The sequence below is a fragment of the Trachemys scripta genome, chromosome 22 (genome assembly GCF_013100865.1).
Source record: "Trachemys scripta elegans isolate TJP31775 chromosome 22, CAS_Tse_1.0, whole genome shotgun sequence".
In the NCBI taxonomy this organism is placed as follows: Eukaryota; Metazoa; Chordata; order Testudines; family Emydidae; genus Trachemys; species Trachemys scripta.
The window spans coordinates 11,032,934-11,052,076 of NC_048319.1; the positions used below are offsets into that span (position 1 = coordinate 11,032,934).

The 19,143-nt window shown below is 46.3% G+C and overlaps 1 protein-coding gene across 5 annotated transcripts in view; it reads right to left on the minus strand.

Annotated features, from left to right (window-relative positions):
* The window catches only part of CSNK1G2 (casein kinase 1 gamma 2), an 89,976-nt gene that overhangs the window by 42,746 nt on the left and 28,087 nt on the right, over positions 1 to 19,143 (minus strand). Inside the window, exon 1 of one of the 5 annotated variants that reach the window (XM_034755180.1) lies at positions 3,889 to 4,012. The exons of the other annotated variants lie outside the window; for them this stretch is intronic. The gene's annotated coding sequence lies outside the window, so the exon portion shown is untranslated. Of the gene's footprint in view, positions 1 to 3,888; positions 4,013 to 19,143 lie in introns of those variants that run through there. 5 annotated transcript variants of the gene reach the window in all.

Below are 19,143 nucleotides of genomic sequence, written 5' to 3' on the forward strand. Positions count from 1 at the left end.
AGCCAGAGAGATGCTGCTTATTGGCCATACCTGATGGGACAGATGCAGCCCCAGAGAGGCAGTGGAAGAGGACATGAGTCACTAGACTACTTGGAACAATGGGGAAGCAAAAGGACCCTGGGATTTACTATGTTGTCAAAAGGGGATCTTCCCTCCCACACTCCAGCATAGGAATTTCCTGGGTTTGAAGACATCCACTCTCACCAGGACAGACAGACACACAAGCTAACTCAGAGAACTTTTTGCTGTGCATGAGTTGCAATCCTGCAGTCTGTGTTCTGCCTAGCACGGTCTACACGCTATGTCAGTTAGGGGTGGAATTATTATTATTTTTTAAAAACAGTATATAGATTAGCATCTACAGAGGTAGTTACAGTGGTACTACTCCCCTGCCCCCACAGTGTAGATGCATTTCATTGCTATAAAACAGGGCTTGGACTGGTTTACAAAAGAAGCAATCACACTAGTGTGAGCCCCTTTTCACACCAATGTGGTACACCTGGGGATTTGCACTGTCACAGCTACATTGGTGCAAAACCAGCCCCGTCTGCACAGACAGGGCCTGGGATTCTCTCTTCTTCCTACCAGTTGTTAACAAGCTTTGTTTTTATTTGAAAAGCTGCAATGAGGCAGGGTGACTGCCAGGGCCTTTGATCAGAGTGATGCACAGACCGCTGGGCCTGGGGACAAAGATTCTACTGCTTCAATGGCAAGCTTTGAACTGCCTTTTTGCTGTGGGCTTGTACAGCACCTAGCACAGTGAAGTCCTGATCTCTGACTGGAGCCTCTAGATGCTACTGCAGTCTAAATAAACGCTGCCCGTTAAAGAATGGCACTATAGGACTGCCAAGAGGTTCCTGTGTAGCCTTCAGAGGGAGGCAAAGCTTGAGGGGATCCCCAAGGATAACTTCTTAGGGAGGGAAGACCACGCTCCATGTTCCCCATCCAGTGGAGGAGGTGAGGGGAAGAAATACAGCTAGCGAGTGCGGGAGAAAGGGCAACACAGAGCAGAGAGCTGGAGTGGCAGGGACAGTGCTAATGGATAGCAGCATGCTCTGCCAGACCTTCCCATCCTGCAGGGTCCCTGTGCTCGGGTTCCAGCCCGAGCCTGGAAATCTATACAGCAATGAAACAACCCCTTAGCCTGAGCCCCACAAGCCAGGTGGGCTGGCATGGGCCAGCCGTGGGTTCTTCGCTGTGTAGACATACCCACAGAAACAAGGGATCCCATCTTGGGGGCAGCAAGCAACCTTTAGCTATCCCGGGAACAAAGGAGGCAAGAGAGAGGCCCATGAAGAGACAGGTACAAGAATCACTGCAGCAAGGTAACTGGATACAAAGTTAATTGGCAAGCATTGGGATGTGGCAAAGGGGTTCCTAGGGCTACACAGAGACAGCTGCAGGCCGTAGGTATACAATTGTTCTGGGATGGAAGCAGCTGCCGAGGAGTAATAAACTCAGCGACTTTCACTGGGGAGAGGTGAGTACCATGTGGGGCAGGCTGCCAGGGCAGGGATGAGACAAGTGAGCGTAACCATGAGCTGGCGGTTACAGCGCTGGACTGGGATGCAGGGCTGGGTTCTGTGGCAGAGTAGGAAACTGATTCCCTCCTGGAAAACCTTGGGCAAATCACCGAAGGTGAAATTTTCAGAAGGACCTATGTGACTTAGGAGCCCAAGTCTCATAGGAAGCCAATGGGAATTATGCTCTTAAGTCACTTGACAATAGTACTGAGGGGCCTAAGTCACTTCAAGGGTGAAATTTTCAAAAGCACTTCAGTATCATTTTTAGAAGTGACTTGGGCACTTAGAGCCTAAATCCCATTGATTTCCTATGAGACAGGCTCCCAAATCACATAGGCACTTTTGAAAATTTGATGCTCAGGGTGTCTGCACCTCAGTCCCCACCCATAAAATGGGGATAACAGTCCCTGCCACCCACCCTATGCCTGTTGTCTGTTTCGTCTGAGCTTTTTGGGGTTTGGTCTAATCTCTCACTACAACTCTTGTCTACACTAATGGTGGCATATAGAATACAGGTACCATATGGGCAGCTACATGCTCTTGTGAGAGGCTCCAGAAGGGGGACACAGCAAGGAAAAACTCTGGCTGGTCCCTGCTGTCTCCCCGCAACCAGAGCCTTTCCCCGCTGTCTCCCGGCAACCGGAGCCTTTTCCGTGGCAGGCACTGCTTGGGCATAGAGTCAGCCGTGTAGGGTACATGCTCTGGGGTTTCAGGCACGTAGGGCACTCTACCCATGTAAGCTATGCTTCACCATCGCCACTGCTATTTATACCCATGCTAGCTGGGTGTGCAGTGTCTGTGCACCACGTGCCACCATAAGTGTCGACGTATCTTATGTATACAGCACCGACCACAACTGGGCCCCGATCTTGGCTGGGCCTTTAAGGTGTTACCTTAACACGAACAATGAGTAACTAGACACCAGAGCAAGGAGTCTTTCACCCTTCCCTTGAGTTTCCTTCCCATGAGGATGGACACAAACAGAGTTCTCATCTCATTGCACAGTGGATCAAAATGTTGTATTTCATGGCCACCTCTCAGCTCCTCTTTCCCTACAACACAGCTCCAAAGGGAATAATTATCAAGCTTGCTGGGGGGCAGAGTAAAATTTTTCTGCTCACAAAAAGGTAGGGCGCAGAGCACGTTAGTTTTGCCTGCTGGATGTTCAGCCTGGACATGCAGTATAACCTGGGAAGACTTGTGTCTTAGCCTGTTACAACAAAGATTGCTCAGATCAGTGATGGGAAGGAAAAAGTCAAGGGGTGAAAAGACAAGAGCACGTGTGCTGTAGAAGTTGGAGCAAGGAAATAGGGATCAGGACCTTTGCCAGGTACGTACCCTCAAGCAAGTCACAGTCCCTCTGTGCCTCAGTTTCCCCACCTCACAGTGGTGCTGTGAGGCTCAATTAAGATGCTCTTAGAGCCATCCTCCAATGAGAGACGCTTTAGAGAGCAAAGAGATCAACACTAAAAACATTTTTCTTAAATACATTTGTAAAAAGATGCCCAGGGAGGCAGTAAAGCCCAGTGGATAGGGCAACAGACTGCAAGGACACCTGGGGTCTGCCACCAACTCAATGCGTGGCCTTGGGCAAGTAACTTCATTGCTCTCTGCCTCAGTTTCTCCTTCTGTGAAATGGGGATTGAGATACTTACTCGTCACTGTACAGCACTAGGTGATCTACAGACAGACAGACAGACAGAGCTAGATGGGGCAAAAGAGCTAGACAGGAGTAAAAGGTCGTTACATATTCTAACGACAGTTAATCCATTGTTGAGGAACGTTTGTCTGCAGGGGGCAACCTCACAACCATACTAAGAAAAAGCACCAAATCAGACAAGTAGGAGCAGGGGAATAGCATCTTAGGACTATTTCCCTTAAACAGGCATCCTCCCTGCCTTTGCCAGTCTGGCTGGGTTTTATTTCTGCAAACCTGGCTACCCCTGGGTAGGTTTCACACAGGGATCTGCCTTCAGGCTAAGTTTCCAGGGCAGAGGTCTTGTCTGTAGTACAATGTCTGGTGCCACCACTCGGCCCAAATCCCTGTGTCACTTTTACACTCCACACAAGCTGCCAGACTGGATCAGCTCAGGATCTTGCCACCAATAACGGCGAGCACCAGCTGCTTTAGAGGAAGGTGCAGTGATGCGCTAGCCTGCCCCCAGAGCAAGTTCCCTACTGACCCCTAAGTGTCAAGGCTTGCTCATCTCCTGAAGCAAGGTCTCTCAGTGTTTACTCTGGATGCCGGTACAGTGCAACCCAGTTGCCCCTCAAACTGGTGGCAGTGCAATTCAAGCCCAAATCCTCGCCCTCCTCCCCTCCCAGAAAAAAAAACAAACGAACAAAAAAACCACAATTAGTTTACATGTTCTGGAAGCTGGGCTCTGGCCCAGAAGGTGCACACTCCATTCATCCGAGACACACATCTTCACTCCGCAGCACAAAACCCTACTGCCTCCTGGACACAGATCCTTCATTAACCGAAAACTCCACCTTAGAAGTTCCAGGAAGCTAAATACAGTCTCAGAAGTGCAGAGGGTCAGCAGAAGCCAAATGCATTCTGGGACACGCTTTCCACCAATGTTAATCGCCTCTGCTTTGTCCCAGCTCAGCCCTCTGGATTTAAAGCAAACAGATCTGGAGAGTAAACTCCACCACCAGCTCCTCCCCTGGGTTCCCTTCCCCAGCTCTGCAGGCTCCAGTCACACCCACCTAAACCCTGGCTCCAGAATCACATACTAAGCCGCTGCATTACCTGTAAGTTAAACAAGCAAACCCACACCTCTCCAGCGCACAGCCTCCAGGAAATGAACACACTGCAAGCCCTGAGGTTTGGCCAAGGCTCATAAAACTTTTTATAGCATCTCAACAGCTATTAATAATAAAAAGGGGTTTTGTGCTAAAGAACGTGCAGGGGGAGGGAAGATACAGAACTAAAGTGGAGGGAAAGAACCATACAGGTCTCAGTGGTGTCAGGGAGGAGGCTGCTTAACACCCAAACACTCAGTATCAAGGGCAGGGTTAAGCTTGCAAAGGGAGGGGCATGATCTGATAGAAGCTCCTGGCTTCCCCTCCTGAAGTCCTGACCTCTGCTCAGACTGATTCCCACTTTGACCATGGGCATGTCACTCAGCTTGTCTTTGGCCTCTGTAAAATGAAGACTGCACTGCACAAATTAATGGACTCTCAGGTCAACTGCATGGATAGAACCCAAATTGTCCTGCCCCCTGCACTTGTCTGATCTCCTGTATATCACGTCATTAAATTTCACCCACTACCCCTACAAGGAGCACACCCACTTCAGTCCTCAGGAGACAAAACTGTGTGCGACTAGCAGAAAACAGGAGAAATGGAGGTGCCACCAATGCCTAATGCCCCCTGCAACTGCAGAGAAGTGATGAGGTGAGATGTGCCCAAATGATCCCAGCAGGTGACTTGTATGCCATGCTGCAGAGGAAGATGAAAAAAACTCAAGGTTCCTGCCAATCCGACCTGGAGAATATTCCTTCCTGACCCCAAATCGGGATATCCGTTACATCCTCACCATGTGAGAAGACACCAACCAAGCATTTAAGACAGGACTTTATATATCACCTCAAACCACTGGCCCATTCCACCTGCCACTAGCTGATCTGCTACTTCAGAGGAAGAAGAAAAGGCCAGATTACAACTGTGCACTAGGAGTGGGGGAAGGAATTCTTTCCTGACCCCCTCAGGCAACCAGTTGAAGCCCTGAAGCATGAGATTATAGTCCTCATAAAACAGCTATAAATGTTCACCCTACAGGGCCTATGACACACGGCTGAGCAGTTTCCAGTAGAAGGTAGTGGTGCACACACAACTCAGTTCTACTGCCCTTTACTACCTAGTCCTCACCCCCTCCCACCCACAACCCTGGCACCTCCTCTGCCTCTCTCCTGCTGCCCCTTGTGCTTGGTACTCCCTCCCCCAAACCCATCCACCTACCTCCCTCCCTCTCCGCTTTCAAATCTCTGCTCAGTCCACATTCCTGTTCTCTCACCTATGGGGAGTGTGTGGGAGCGAGGGGAGGGCAGAAAGCCAGGAGTTATGCAGAGCCATCCAGAGATGCCCATGTTTTACCAAGTAGCCATGTGATCCTATTCCAGTCACCCTCCTCTTTCCTATCCCCCTCTCCATCTGTATACAGCCCCCACTGTTGCTTTGCAAAGGATTCCGACTGCATCCTCTTCAGGGCTGGAACTCAAGCTGCCCAACACATGCTCAGATACTAGTGCTACTCATCCCTGGCCAAGGGTGCTGCAAGGGTTAATGTCTGAAGATGAAAAATGCTATGTAAGCACTGGGTGTTATTAGCCTTTGTTGCTGTCCCTTTGGGAGGGGCTGGGAGCCGGACGCGTCAGAGTTACAGCGTTCTACTAGCCACCTCTGCTCTGCGCCAGTGGTGACTCCAGGCACCTTTGCAGTTCAGTCCCTGGGAAGTGGCTGTTCTGGAAGAAGGAGCCAGCAGAAAGTGGTTGATCTGTGTCACTCGGTGTTCCCAGTGTAGTACTAATACCTGCCTGGCACTGCAATGATGTGGCCCAATACTATGTCATACCTACCTATAGCTGTGGACCGCAAGACACAAGTCAGGCCTGCCAGAGACCAGGGCTGTCCCTGGGAATAAGAGAAGCAGCAGCCCATTTTTCTTTTTTAGGATGAGGCAAGGGTCAGCTGAAGTTCTGTTCATGCCACTGATGCACTGGGCTCCTCTGCAAGCTTGCTCGGTGCTGCACACACCCCGGCATGTAAACACAAAAAACTAAATCACCCATCCCCCCAGCTCCTATCCACGTGCACTACACACTGACTACTGCCCTACATCCATGGGGGCTGGGCATGCGCTGATCTCCATGTCTCAGATAGGGAAACCGAGGCACAGAGAGACCCAACTTGCCCAAGGACACCCAGTGAATTAGCAGAAGAGCTGAGAACAGAGCCCACCTCCCCTGCTCTGCCCAGACAGCAGCCTCCAACATAGTAGAGCAGGAAACAGGGTGAGAAAGGTGGAAGCCCTGCTTTGGTCCCTGAGCTTTGTTCTCTCCTAAGCCTTGAGCATGCACAGAGCAAGCACATGACATCCTGTTCATTCTTCTCTTGCTTGATAATTTCCTCTTCAGATTCAGCACCTGGAGTTGCCCCCTCTGCCCACTTCTCAGACTCTTTCTACTCCCCTCCCTTGCTTGCTTCTACCTTGTGCCTCCCCAGCGGACAAGAGAGCCTTCTCCTCCGTAATTCCTGACATCAGGAACAGCCTCCCTGTTCTCTGATGCCACCTCCTCTGAAGATGTCCCTCGGCCCCCCCATTAGCACTTGTCTCCTATGGAGCAGCACATACTTCAAACTGGGGGAAGTGAGCAGGCGATGTGTGAACCATGCTGCTTCATACCCAGTTTGCATTTTGAATCAGACCTTTATGCTCAGCCCTGTGGAATTCCAGGGTCAGACTGTTTGCACAGAGCCAGGCAGACGACAGCCAGAGTGCACAAAGGGAATTCCAGCCCCCGGGTTTGTTTCGCTTTTAAAAAGGGAGCCATAGGCCAGGCTGCGTAAGGGAATTTCAGACAATGAAACCAGACAGCATGTCCTACCAGAAGGGAAAAAATAAGTTTGTAGTCTTAATAAATAGCGCTTCCTGTGAAGCGCTCGGGGACTGCCAGGCTGTGGGAGGACGGACGTGGGGGAAGAGTTGCATACACGTAAACCAGCAGTGATTCTATAGCTCTCACTCACCAGAGCTCTGATCTGGGCTCACGTGAGTCCATGCATCCAGAGCTTGGAAATAACACTTCCACAACTGTCTTCCAACCCTGCTAGAAAGATCCTGAGCTGTATTCAAGAGTGATTGTCTGCCCAGGGAAACCGACTGGCAGAACTACTGCTGTGTAATTATATCAATATAACTCCCCATCTGGGCATACCATTCTGGAATAAATTACTGCCCTTCCAAAGGAAAATCATTATACTGGCATAAAGTCACTTATTCTGGAACAGTGTCTCTACATGAGAAGTTATACCGGCATAACTATGGCAGGATATTTATCTCAGTATAGTTCTGTTGATCAATTTACCCATGTGGACCTAACCCTAAGGCTTAACTTTCTGACTGTGTGGAGGAACCTTGGCTCTATGGCGGAACAGCACCGAAGAGTTGGTGTTCTTGTGGACTTTGATGCCCTATGGTACTAGATGAACAAGACTGGTATCCAGGTGTGGTTTTTACTTATGCTGCGCATTAGGGAGGTCCAGAGCAAGTTTTATATAATGCGGTGCAGGGAATGGGAAGAGTGGGATACAGGTCTTACAGCTGTGAACAGGGACTCTGTTAGAAGCAGAGAGGTACTGGGTAATTTGGGGTTTCTGATTGTTTTAACGGAAAACCTTGCTGGACACTTTGGGGTTGAAGGTAGTTAGAACATAAGAACAGCCATACTGGGCCAGACCAATGGTCCATCGAGCCCAGTATCCTGTCTTCCGACAGCGGTCAGAGCCAGAAGCTTCAGAGGGAACGAAGAGATCAGGGCAATTATTGAGTGATCCATCCTTGTCGTCCAGTCCCAGCTTCTGGCAGTCAGAGGTTTAGAGACACGCGGAGCATGGGGTTGCATCCCTGACCATCTTGGCTAATGGCCATTGATGAACCTATCCTCCATGAACTTATCTAGTGCTTTTTTGAACCCTGTTATAGTCTTGGCTTTCACAACATCCTCTGGCAAGGAGTTCCACAGGTTGACAGTGTGTTGGGTGAAGGAGTATCTCAAACCCTGCATCCCTCAATACATGCTTTCCTCTTGTTGAGCAGTAAAGGCTTATATTGACCAACAATGTCACCATGATGTAGCCATTCCCCCCAGCTATACACACAGTGACCTCTATACTAAATTCTTACAACAGATCAACCTCAACATAACCACCGTATAAACTGCTGGCAAGGCAGGATTTTTTTTTTTAACCTTTACAGAGACCGACTTGATTCAAATTTGGATTAAAAAAAAAAAAAAATCTAGACTTGGGGGTGGAGGGGACTTTAAAATAATTGGATTTAAGTTTGGTAGAAGAAATTCCAAGTGATCCATGGTCTTAAAACAACCAGCCATCTCCTGGCAGTGTTTGCAACCTAATTGCTGCGACCCAGAGAAGTTAAGAGTGAAATAAATTAGAGAGACAAGTGTAAGTGACTGTAGCAGCCCAGCGAAGGGAAATGCTAAAAAGGAAAAAACTTCAAACATTCAAAGTCTCATGAAACAGGCCAGGAAAAAAAAAATGGAAAATTGTTTTAAAAAATAAAAGCATTGGATTATTTTTATTTGCCAGCTGGGCCTCAAGCTCTTCGCCGCCAGGAAGAGGGCTAGAGACAGAAGGTGGTTTTGTTTTGTTTTTTAAAAAAAAGGAAAGCAGCGATTCTCACATGATCACATGCCTCCATGAATTGAGGATTTAAGTATGACACCAAATAGGAAGAGAGACTAATAAAATCTAGAAACCGCATAAATATTGAAGAGTAAATTGAATTTTTAAAATTCTTTCCATTGCAGTAAAGCACCAATGTTAGAGATAGGAAAGAAGCTATTATTTTTATTACAGTAACTCCTCGAGGGGGGAAACAAAAGGATGGGGATAGGAAATAGACAAGGCACAGAGAGGAGAAATGACTTGCCCAGGGTCACACCACAAATCAGTGGCAGAGCTGGGAATGGAACCCAAGAGTCCTGACTATTAGCCGAGTGCCCTACCTACTGGCTCACGTGAAAAGGTGTTTACAATCTAATTGTTAAGTATTAAAAAAAATCATCTCTACTACGAACCTGATCCCTGTACTTTACTGTCTACATTACATTTTGCAAGAAAAGGAACAGCTGCATCCAGAGGAAAAGTCTCTTAACAAGACTTAAAAAAACCACAAAGCAAAATCTCTTGGAATTAGATAACCCATAGGGATAGATCACTGCAAATTAAAAGGCTAAAAATATTCACAACCACCCCCTCCTGGCCCCAAATAAACCAAATTGGAAACTTCTTTTCAAATATACAGCAAAAACCAAACCAACAACCAAAACCAATGAGCAACTGGTACACTTACCTGGCTGGACAAGAATAAATAGCTCAGGACGGGAAGAAGAGGTGGGAAATCAAGTGCAGTTAAGAGTCAGACTCATAAGGAGAGTTTTCAAAAGTCAAAAGAGTTTTTAGTTTACAACAGATAAACGTCTGCTGGTCTTAAAACAAAGGAAGATTCAGCGTGTTTTAAAATAACCTGCAGACAGTCCCGGATGACATCGAGGGAGGTTTATAGTTAAAAATCTATTCCAGTCTTGAGGGCTGGTAGGCAACCCTTGTCATTATGACACAGGGAAGGCTGGCATTTGGTACAGAGGCTTCCCAGAATGATTGTTCGTGAAAGTTGCATATGGGATTTTTTGAGCATGTTGGCTCTTCTCCAGAGGAGACCGTTTTAAATGGTTAGAACCAAGCTCTAGCGTTAGGATGGGACCCTCAAGTTCTACTGTCAGCAGAGTCAGTGAATGCTGAGTGGCCCAAGGTGAGATCACCTCTCAGAGTCATCTCAACTGTGCCATGGAAGAGAAAGGAGGAGCAGAGCACCAATAACCAGACGCTGCATCAGTCTGCAAGTAAACCGGTTAGTTCAGCTGTTTAAAGGCCTCTTGCTTGTGAATGATCAGTGAACACTCCAGCCCAAGCAGGCTACACGACAAACTCAAGCTTGCCGTCGCGATCCCAGTGCTGACACAGACAGCCCGCCCCAGCTCTGCTCTCTTGCTTGTGCCTCACTGCAATTACAAAGTTGTGTGGTAGAGTGAAATTGTACCCTTCCTAAAATACACCCACATGAACAGCAGGGAAGGTGGAAGGTCTGAAGGCTACTAATGCCTGAAATCATAGGAAGTCAATCACCAGAGTAAGACCTGCCCCATTCTACAGAGCACAACCCTCCCCATAGCCTGTGTGGGTCTCCAGCTTCACCTACCATTCTCCTATGGAGCCATCTACAGAAGAGATCTCCACGCTGCTTGGCTCTCCAAATGTTCAGCTACTTGTGCCTGGAACCACAGCTAGAGGAGAGGGGAAAACGCCAGCAATTCCTGCTCACGTTTGAGTAGGGAGATGGCCTTACTTCTGTTACCGGCCCTGGTGAGACCATTCTTGAAATACAGAATCCCGTTCTGGGGCCCACCCTTCAAAAAGGATGTTGACAAACGGAGGAGGATGCAGAAAAGAGCTAGAAGAACTATTTGAGCTCTGGAAAACCTGCCTTCTCGGATCGCAGTCTGTTTAACTTATTAAAGAGAAGATTAAGAGGAGACTTGCTCACGATCTCCTAAATACCTACATGGGGAGACAACTTCTGATAGAGAGCTCTCTAACCCAGAAGACAAAGACCTAAAGAGTCAATGGTTAGAAGGTGAAATGAGTCCCTGGAAAAATCATGGAGCAGGTCCTCAAGGAATCAAATATGAAACACTTAGAGGAGAGGAAAGCGATCAGAAACAGTCAGCATGGATTCACCAAGGGAAAGTCGTGCCTGACTAACCTAATTGCCTTCTATAATGAGATAACTGGCTCTGTGGATGAGGGGAAAGCAGTGGATGTGTTATTCCTTGACTTTAGCAAAGCTTTTGATACGGTCTTCCACAGTATTCTTGCTGCCAAGTTAAAGAAGTATGGGCTGGATGAATGGACTGTAAGGTGGATAGAAAGCTGGCTAGATCGTCGGGCTCAACAGGTAGTGATCAATGGCTCCATGTCTAGTTGGCAGCCGGTTTCAAGCAGAGTGCCCCAAGGGTCGGTCCTGGGGCTGGTTTTGTTTAATATCTTTATTAATGATCTGGAGGATGGTGTGGACTGCACTCTCAGCAAGTTTGCAGATGACACTAAACTGGGAGGCGTGGTAGCTACACTGGAGGGTAGGGATCGGATACAGAGGGACCTAGACAAATTAGAGGATTGGGCCAAAAAAAACCTGATGAGGTTCAACAAGGACAAGTGCAGAGTCCTGCACTTAGGACGGTAGAGACTAAGGACCGAATGGCTAGGTAGCAGTTCTGCAGAAAAGGACCTCGGGGTCACAGTGGACGAGAAGCTCGATATGAGTCAACAGTGTGTTCTTGTTGCCAAGAAGGCTAATGGCATTTTGGGCTGTATAAGTAGGGGCATTGCCAGCAGACCGAGGAACGCGATCGTTCCCCTTTATTCGACACTGGTGTGGCCTCATCTGGAGTACTGTGTCCAGTTTTGGGCCCCACACTACAAGAAGGATGTGGAAAAATTGGAAAGAGTCTAGCGGAGAGCAACAAAAATGATTAGGGGTCTGGAGCACATGACTTATGAGGAGAGGCTGAGGGAACTGGGATTGTTTAGTCTCCAGAAGAGAAGAATGAGGGGGGATTTGAGAGCTGCTTTCAACTACCTGAAGGGGGTTCCAAAGAGGATGGAGCTCGGCTGTTCTCAGAGGTGGCAGATGACAGAACAAGGAGCAATGGTCTCAAGTTGCCGTGGGGAAGGTCTAGGTTGGATATTAGGAAACACTATTTCACTAGGAGGGTGGTGAAGCACTGGAATGTGTTACCTAGGGACGTGATGGAATCTCCTTCCTTAGAGGTTTTTAAGGCCCAGCTTGACAAAGCCCTGGCTGGGATGATTTAGTTGGGAATTGGTCCTGCTTTGAGCAGGGGGTTGGACTAGATGACCTCCTGAGGTCCCTTCCAACCCTGATATTCTATGATTCAAATTCAGACTGGAAATAAGGTGCACTGATTTTTTTTTTTTTTTTTTTTAAAGATACACGAGTAAGAAACTACTGGAACAACTCACTAAGGGACATGGTGGATCCTTCGCCACTTGAAGTCTTTCCATGAAGAGTGGATGTCTTTTGAAAGGTAGGGTCTAGCTCAACCAGAAGTTATGTGCTTGATGCAGGAATCACTGAATGAAATGTTACAGCCTGTGTTGTGCAGGTCAGACTACATGGTAACAATGCTGGCCCTAAAATCCATATCCCAAGAAGTTCCTTTCCACTATCAACACTAGCACATTAATGCTGTGCATTTTGAGCAAGAGTGACTGCATCTCCAGTCCCATTTATACACCATGATGGCATCCATGTTCTTGTGCTTGGGTCTTCAGAAGGCTGATTCCATCAGCATCTCTGCAGGCAGGCAGGCAGGCAAAGATTATTTTCAGAGATTAAAAATGCACATGCATCTGATTCTGGTTTTTGTTAGGATTGTTTTATACAGCTGTAATTCCACTCATTTTGATCGCTTCTGATTTATGCTAGAGTGAGATCATGATCATAGTTCGGTCCTGTATATATGTTTCCATGCATTTCTCCTTGTTGCTGTTTAGTTCATACATCGATCCTGGCCCAAATCATTGCTATTCTATTGCATGTTCCAAAATCTCTCTCCTCTCCAAACTGTGCAGCCTTATATCCTCCCTGTTATCCAGCTAATTAAGATGTTCAGTTTAGGAGTACTCGGCTTCGTCTATAGAATCTGCATTTTCTTCAGGCAGCTATACTAACTTATCCAAAACCAGATGCAAGGCCTTGTACAATAGCACACAAAACCATGGCCCTGCTTAGAACATCCCTTGTGATACGCTTTGGGAATTTGTTGCAAATTAAAATTGAATCAATGAAAACTAGACATTTAAAACGGTCAGCAGAAAATTGTGGTTTTGACCAAATGAAGGGTTTTTTGGTAACTAGCACTTAAATTTCCACTGAAATTTTCATTTGGGGGGAGGGGGAAATCGGTGTCTGAAAAACAAAATGTTTTCAAAAAATGAAATACTTTGATTATGCTGAAAGACCCATTTTGGTGAGGGAAGGTGCTGCGTTCGTGGGAGTCCCACAATGGTGGTGCCCCATGGGAGTTGTAGTTCAGATGCCTCATGCTCTCATTCTTCTCTATGGGCTGGACTTCCCTGCCAACTACATCTCCCATGATGCACCAGTACCACCTTCCCTCAATGAAAATGGTGCATCATGGAAGATGCAGTCTGACCAAGGAGCCCAGTCCACAGAGAAAAGTGGAGTACGAGGCACCTGAACTACAACTCCCAGGAGCCATTGTGGCAGCAACTATTTCAGTTTTCAGCCAGCCTATTTAGATTGTGATTTTTGGCAAAAAATCAACATTTTCAGAAGAAACCCCCTCAATTTCTGACCACCTCTAGTCACAATTAAACAAAGTTTTTCCGTCCTTTTGTTAGTAACACAAACTGCTGAGTTGCTGCTAGAGGAACTTTTGGGTTTGATTCACGATGTGCCCCTTTGTATTTCATCAAGTTAAAACTCATCACTCGTTTCACAAACGACTCTGCTCACCTATTTAAACTGATCTACTGCTAGATTAGCTAGGTTACTCTAAAACCCCTGAAGCAGGTAATCATCAGAGCGAGTGCGCAGCACCAACCTCCCCCTTCACTTCCAAATGTCAATGGATTGCAGTGAAGGGGTCTTTGGCTAAATGGTCATGAGCGAATTTATGAATCTGCAATAAACGCCCAGGATGGTGAGAATAAGTACTGAGTGAGCGCTTGCCAAGCGCCCACAATGCCAAGTGAAGTTGCTAAGCACCGTTGAAATCCAGCCCTAGCGTTTTTCACTGGGAAATCCAGACCACACTTGCAAAATTGTATTTGCCCAGGGCCAAGGAATTTAGACAGGTCTGGGAGGGTGAGAAGAATTTGTGCCTGAGCAGATAGGTTTTCGGGATCATTTTGCAAGGCTGGTGTAGGCAAGTTGTCATACTTTCCAAACTCTCTGTAATGGATCAATAGGGAGAACTAGAGGCCAGGAAGGTATAACTGGGTTCACAAGTTATGGGCAGGTAGTTGGTAGTCCCACCTCCCACCTGCTCTGTGTTGAAACTTTCCTTAAACCTCTAACTGGAACATAAAGTTGTTTCACTGGGGAGCCTTGCTTCAGAGCCTCACCATTGAATGACCATTTGGACCAGGGGGGAAAATTATTTTGCAGAATTTCCAGATACTGTAACACTGTTTCTTTAAAAGCATACCTTTCAACCTCATCGAGCACAAGCATTTGCAATTTTGTGCTAGTTAAAGGCCAGCATGTGAAAATCTCAGTCAAAACCTGATCCAGTTTTATTTCCATCAACCACCGACTCCTACACAGAGAGATATTTTTGTGCGTTGCTTACTTTGCCACTAAGGAAGCTGACATTGTTGACCTTAAGGGGGGCAGGGAGAGAGAAAAGGGCCATCTTATTTAGTGAATGAGACGGAGTGCAGCGGAGCATTGGGAACGCCTTGTGAAAAGGTATATACGAGAGAGACTGTTTGGGGGAAAGAGCTGGGTCTCTGGAAATGTAAAATAAAGACATCAAAAATACTTAGAATTCCAACAGAGTGCGCAAGCATGTTAATAGCAAGTCTGTCACATCAATGCCAGGTTTTTATATGGTCCGGTCTCCAAAATACCGTACAAGCTACACTAATCAGGCTTCCTAACACCCGAGGCGAGACGGGTGGATTCTTGGCTCCCATGATGGGGCTCTGAAGACCTCTCTTTCTCAGATCCATAAAATACAGAAACAAAATGTTTTTCTGGTGCACCTGGGGAGCTATGGAATGTTAACAATCGGCTTCACGCAGAGTGAAAAGATATCTGCCAGTCTAACACCATGGTCCCTTCTGTAGCAAAGGGACCCCTGTACCACACACAGGCATCCTTGGGACCCAAGCTTGTATTCTTTATGCACCCAAAACTCCCCCTGCAGCCCATGGGAGTTTTGGGTGTGTGAGGAAGGCAGGGTTGGGCTGTGCAGGAAGAGTCACTCTAGCCAAAACTGCAATCACTGCTGTGGTGCATGGATAAACAGTGAGAGACTTTCTGAGACTGTCAGAGCTGCCTAAAATTGACGGTAATTTGGAATGGAAATTCCAACCTTCCTTCTCCTCACTCTGGAATGAGGTAGAGGGGTGGCCAAACCTTTTAGTTAATATTCTCCACTTTGGAATTTCCTGACGTCACAGAAACATTTCACCCCTGCGTCTTGTGGCAATTTCACCACCCCAGTACTGACGGTCTGGATACAAGCAGAGGAAAACACTGCACTAAGCTTCTGCGTTTTTTTATGCTGATCATTTTCCCAGAGAGTTATCCATTGGGTTGAAATTTCTCAGGTCTGTTCTCTCTACAGCTCAAGTCTTTTTCGAGAAAAAGAAAGATTCCATATGGCTCCATTGGAGGAGGAAAAAAAATACTGCATTTTCCAACCTCTTTCTTGTGCTTGGAGAAATTCAGTTTTGGTTTAAAGAGCTCAGCCTTGGCAGGTACCTCAAGCTGGTCTCCATGAGAAAGTTGCACTGGTATAGCCAAAAGTGGGAATATAAACCAGTGGAAAAGACTAAGTGGACATGCTCTAGAAATGCACCAGCGGCAAAGCTGCGCTGCTGTAGTGTAGACACTTCCTAGAGCGACAGAAGGGATTCTTCTGTCACTGTAGTAAAGCAACCTCTCTGAGAGGCGGTAATAAGTTTGATGAAAGAATTTGTCCATAGACTTAGCGGTACCTACACCAGAGCTTTGGTTACCTTCACTACATTGCACAAGACATTAAATTTTTCAGAGCCCTGAGCAAAGTAGTTAAACTGACCTAACTTTGCAGTGTAGACCAGGCCTCAATTTAAAGCAGATTTAAGTCTCTTAGGAACATGTTTAACTAATCCATAATGAGTGCCACCTAGCAAGGGACATAAAAGTAAATAAGAAGCAGTTCTTTAAATACATTAGAAGCAAGAGAAAAATGAAGGAAAGTGTAGGTCCTCTACTTAGTGGGAAAGGAAAGCTAATAATTAACATCATCATCAAGACAGCCGAGGTGTTTAATACTTATTTTGCTTCAGTCTTCACTAAAAAGGTTAAATGGTGACCAGATACTCAACACAATTAATATTAACAACAAGGGGGAAAGAATGCAAGCCAAAACGGGGAAAGAACAGGTTAAAGAATATTTACATAAGTTAGATGTATTCAAGTCAGCAGGGCCTGACGAAATTCATCCCAGGGTACTTAAGGAACTAACTGAAGCAATCTCAGAACCATTAGCAATTATCTTGGAGAACTCCTAGAGGACAGGTGACGTCCCAGAGGACTGGAGAAGGGCAAACATAGTACCCGCCTTTAAAAAGGGGAACAAAGAGGACCCAGGGAATAATCGACCAGGCAGCCTCACTGATACCTGGAAAGATACTAGAACAAATGATTAAACTATCAATTTTTAAGCACCTAGAAGATAACAGCATTATAAGGAAAGCCAGCATGGATGCGTCAAGAACAAATCATACCAAGCCAACCTAATTTCCTTCTTTGGCAGGGTTACTGGCTAATGGATTGTGAGGAAGCAGTAGATGTGATACATCTTGAGTTTAGCAAGGCTTCTGACACAGTCCCACATGACAGTCTCATAAACAAACTATGGATATGTGGTCTAGATGAAATTACCATCAGGTGGGTGTACAACTGGTTGAAAGACCATACTCAAGGAGTATTTAACAATGTTCACTGCCAAAATGAGAGGGCATATCTAGTGGGGTCCTGCAGGGGTCAGTTCTGGGTCTAGTACTATTCAATATTTTCATTAATGACTTTATTAATGCTTATAAAATGCTTATAAAATTTGCAGACACCAAAGTGGGAGGGGTTGTAAGCACTTTGGTGGGCAGGGTTGTAAGGACTTTGGTGGGCAGGGTTAGAATTCAAAATGACCTTGACAATTTGGACAATTCAACAGGATGAAATTCAATAAAGACAAGTACTTTATTTAGGAAGGAAAAAATGAAATGCACAACTACAAATTGGGGAATAACTGATTACATAATAGTACTGCTGAAAAGGATCTGGGGGTTAGAGTAGATCACAAATTGAACGTGAGTCAACAATGTGATGCCGCTGTAAAATGGCAAATATCTTTCTGGGGTGTATTAACAGGAGTTTCATATATAAGAGATGGGAGGTAGTTGTCACACTCTGCTTGGCACTGGTGAAGCCTCAGCTGGAGTACTTGTCCAATTCTGGGCATCACACTTTAGGAAAGATGGAGACAAATTGAAGTCCAGAGGACAGCAACAAAAATGATAAAAAGTTTTGAAAAACTAACCTCTGAGGAAAGTCTAAAATAACTGGGCATATTTAGTCTTGAGAAAAGAAGATGGCGTGGGGAACCCCGATAGTCTTCAAATATGTTAAAAGAACTGTTATAAAGAGGATGGTGATCAACTGTTCTCCATGCCTGCTGAAGGTAGGAAAAGAAGTAATGGGCTTAATCTGCAGCAAAGAAGATTTAGGTTAGATATTAGGAAAAACTTTAACTAGAAGACTAGTTAAGCTCTGGAATAGGCTTGCAAGGGAGATTGTGGAATCCCCGTCACTGGAGGGTTTTAAGAACAGATTAGACAAACACCCGTCAGGGATGGTCTAGGTTTATTTGGTCCTGCCACTTACACAAATAAGAGCATTTAAACAGCCTTTTGCACTAGTTTGCCCACATGGATTTCAAAAAATCAGTTCTCTTGTATAAGAAAGCCCAGTCCTGAATATAGAATGCAGCTTTCTGGAGAGTAAACCTATTAACATATAAGTGATCAAAAACAGCTCAGCGTGTCTTTTTCTTTCCTAGTTTTCCAGCATATACACAGCAAACCTCACACAAAGACACGCAGCTGAGCTTGTTGCAATGGTCACATCACATATTATTACAGTGAGTTATCCCATATGCACACAAGAACATTGAAACAAACACAGTCCTGCTTTCCCCATCTCTCTTGCAGAGGTGGCACAGAGCTCTGCGACATGCTGCCAAGTCTCCTGTGACTCAAGACTTAACATTTATCGGAGTGGAGAGCTGGACGCGTTTGAGGAAACAAGGCGCTCAGTGAAATACAGCTCTTAACACAAAGAGTCTTTCCAAGAACTGTGTTCAAATGATTTGAAATGACCTGTTCCTTGGGCAACAGGAAAGGTTTACATTTGGTACGCCCTTCTCGCTCCCTGCCAAGCATATGGCTGTGACATGCACGACCGGTACATATGGCTTCAGCCCCAGTTTGCTAGCAACCCCCTCCCCAGACACTACCTCAGTACATGGCAGCACAGTCCACTGACTCCATCCTACCTATCACCACTGCCCCCACACACACCCCAGTATGCAGTGGCACAGTCTATCCTATCTACAACAGATATAGGAGACATCAGCCCGAATCACACCAGCTGTCCATTTAGTATCCCATCACCAACAACGGCCAGCACAGCTGCTTCAGAGGAAGACGCAAGAAACCCTGCAGTGATGGGGTAACCTGTGCCCAAGGATGCTTCCTCCAACAATTTAGAGGCTAGCTTAATCCTGTAATGCTTTATGTTTGTTCGGCGACCACGGTGCATGCTACGATCACTCAGATCTCTAACAGCACCCACAATGGTTGGATTAGAAAAAGGCCAGATGAATTCCCATACAAACACACCAGTCATTACGCTATTCACAGACTAACTCCAGAGGGATTGCTTATGGCCCTCTAGTCTGGCCTCCTATGTAACAGGATCATCCCCGTTGCG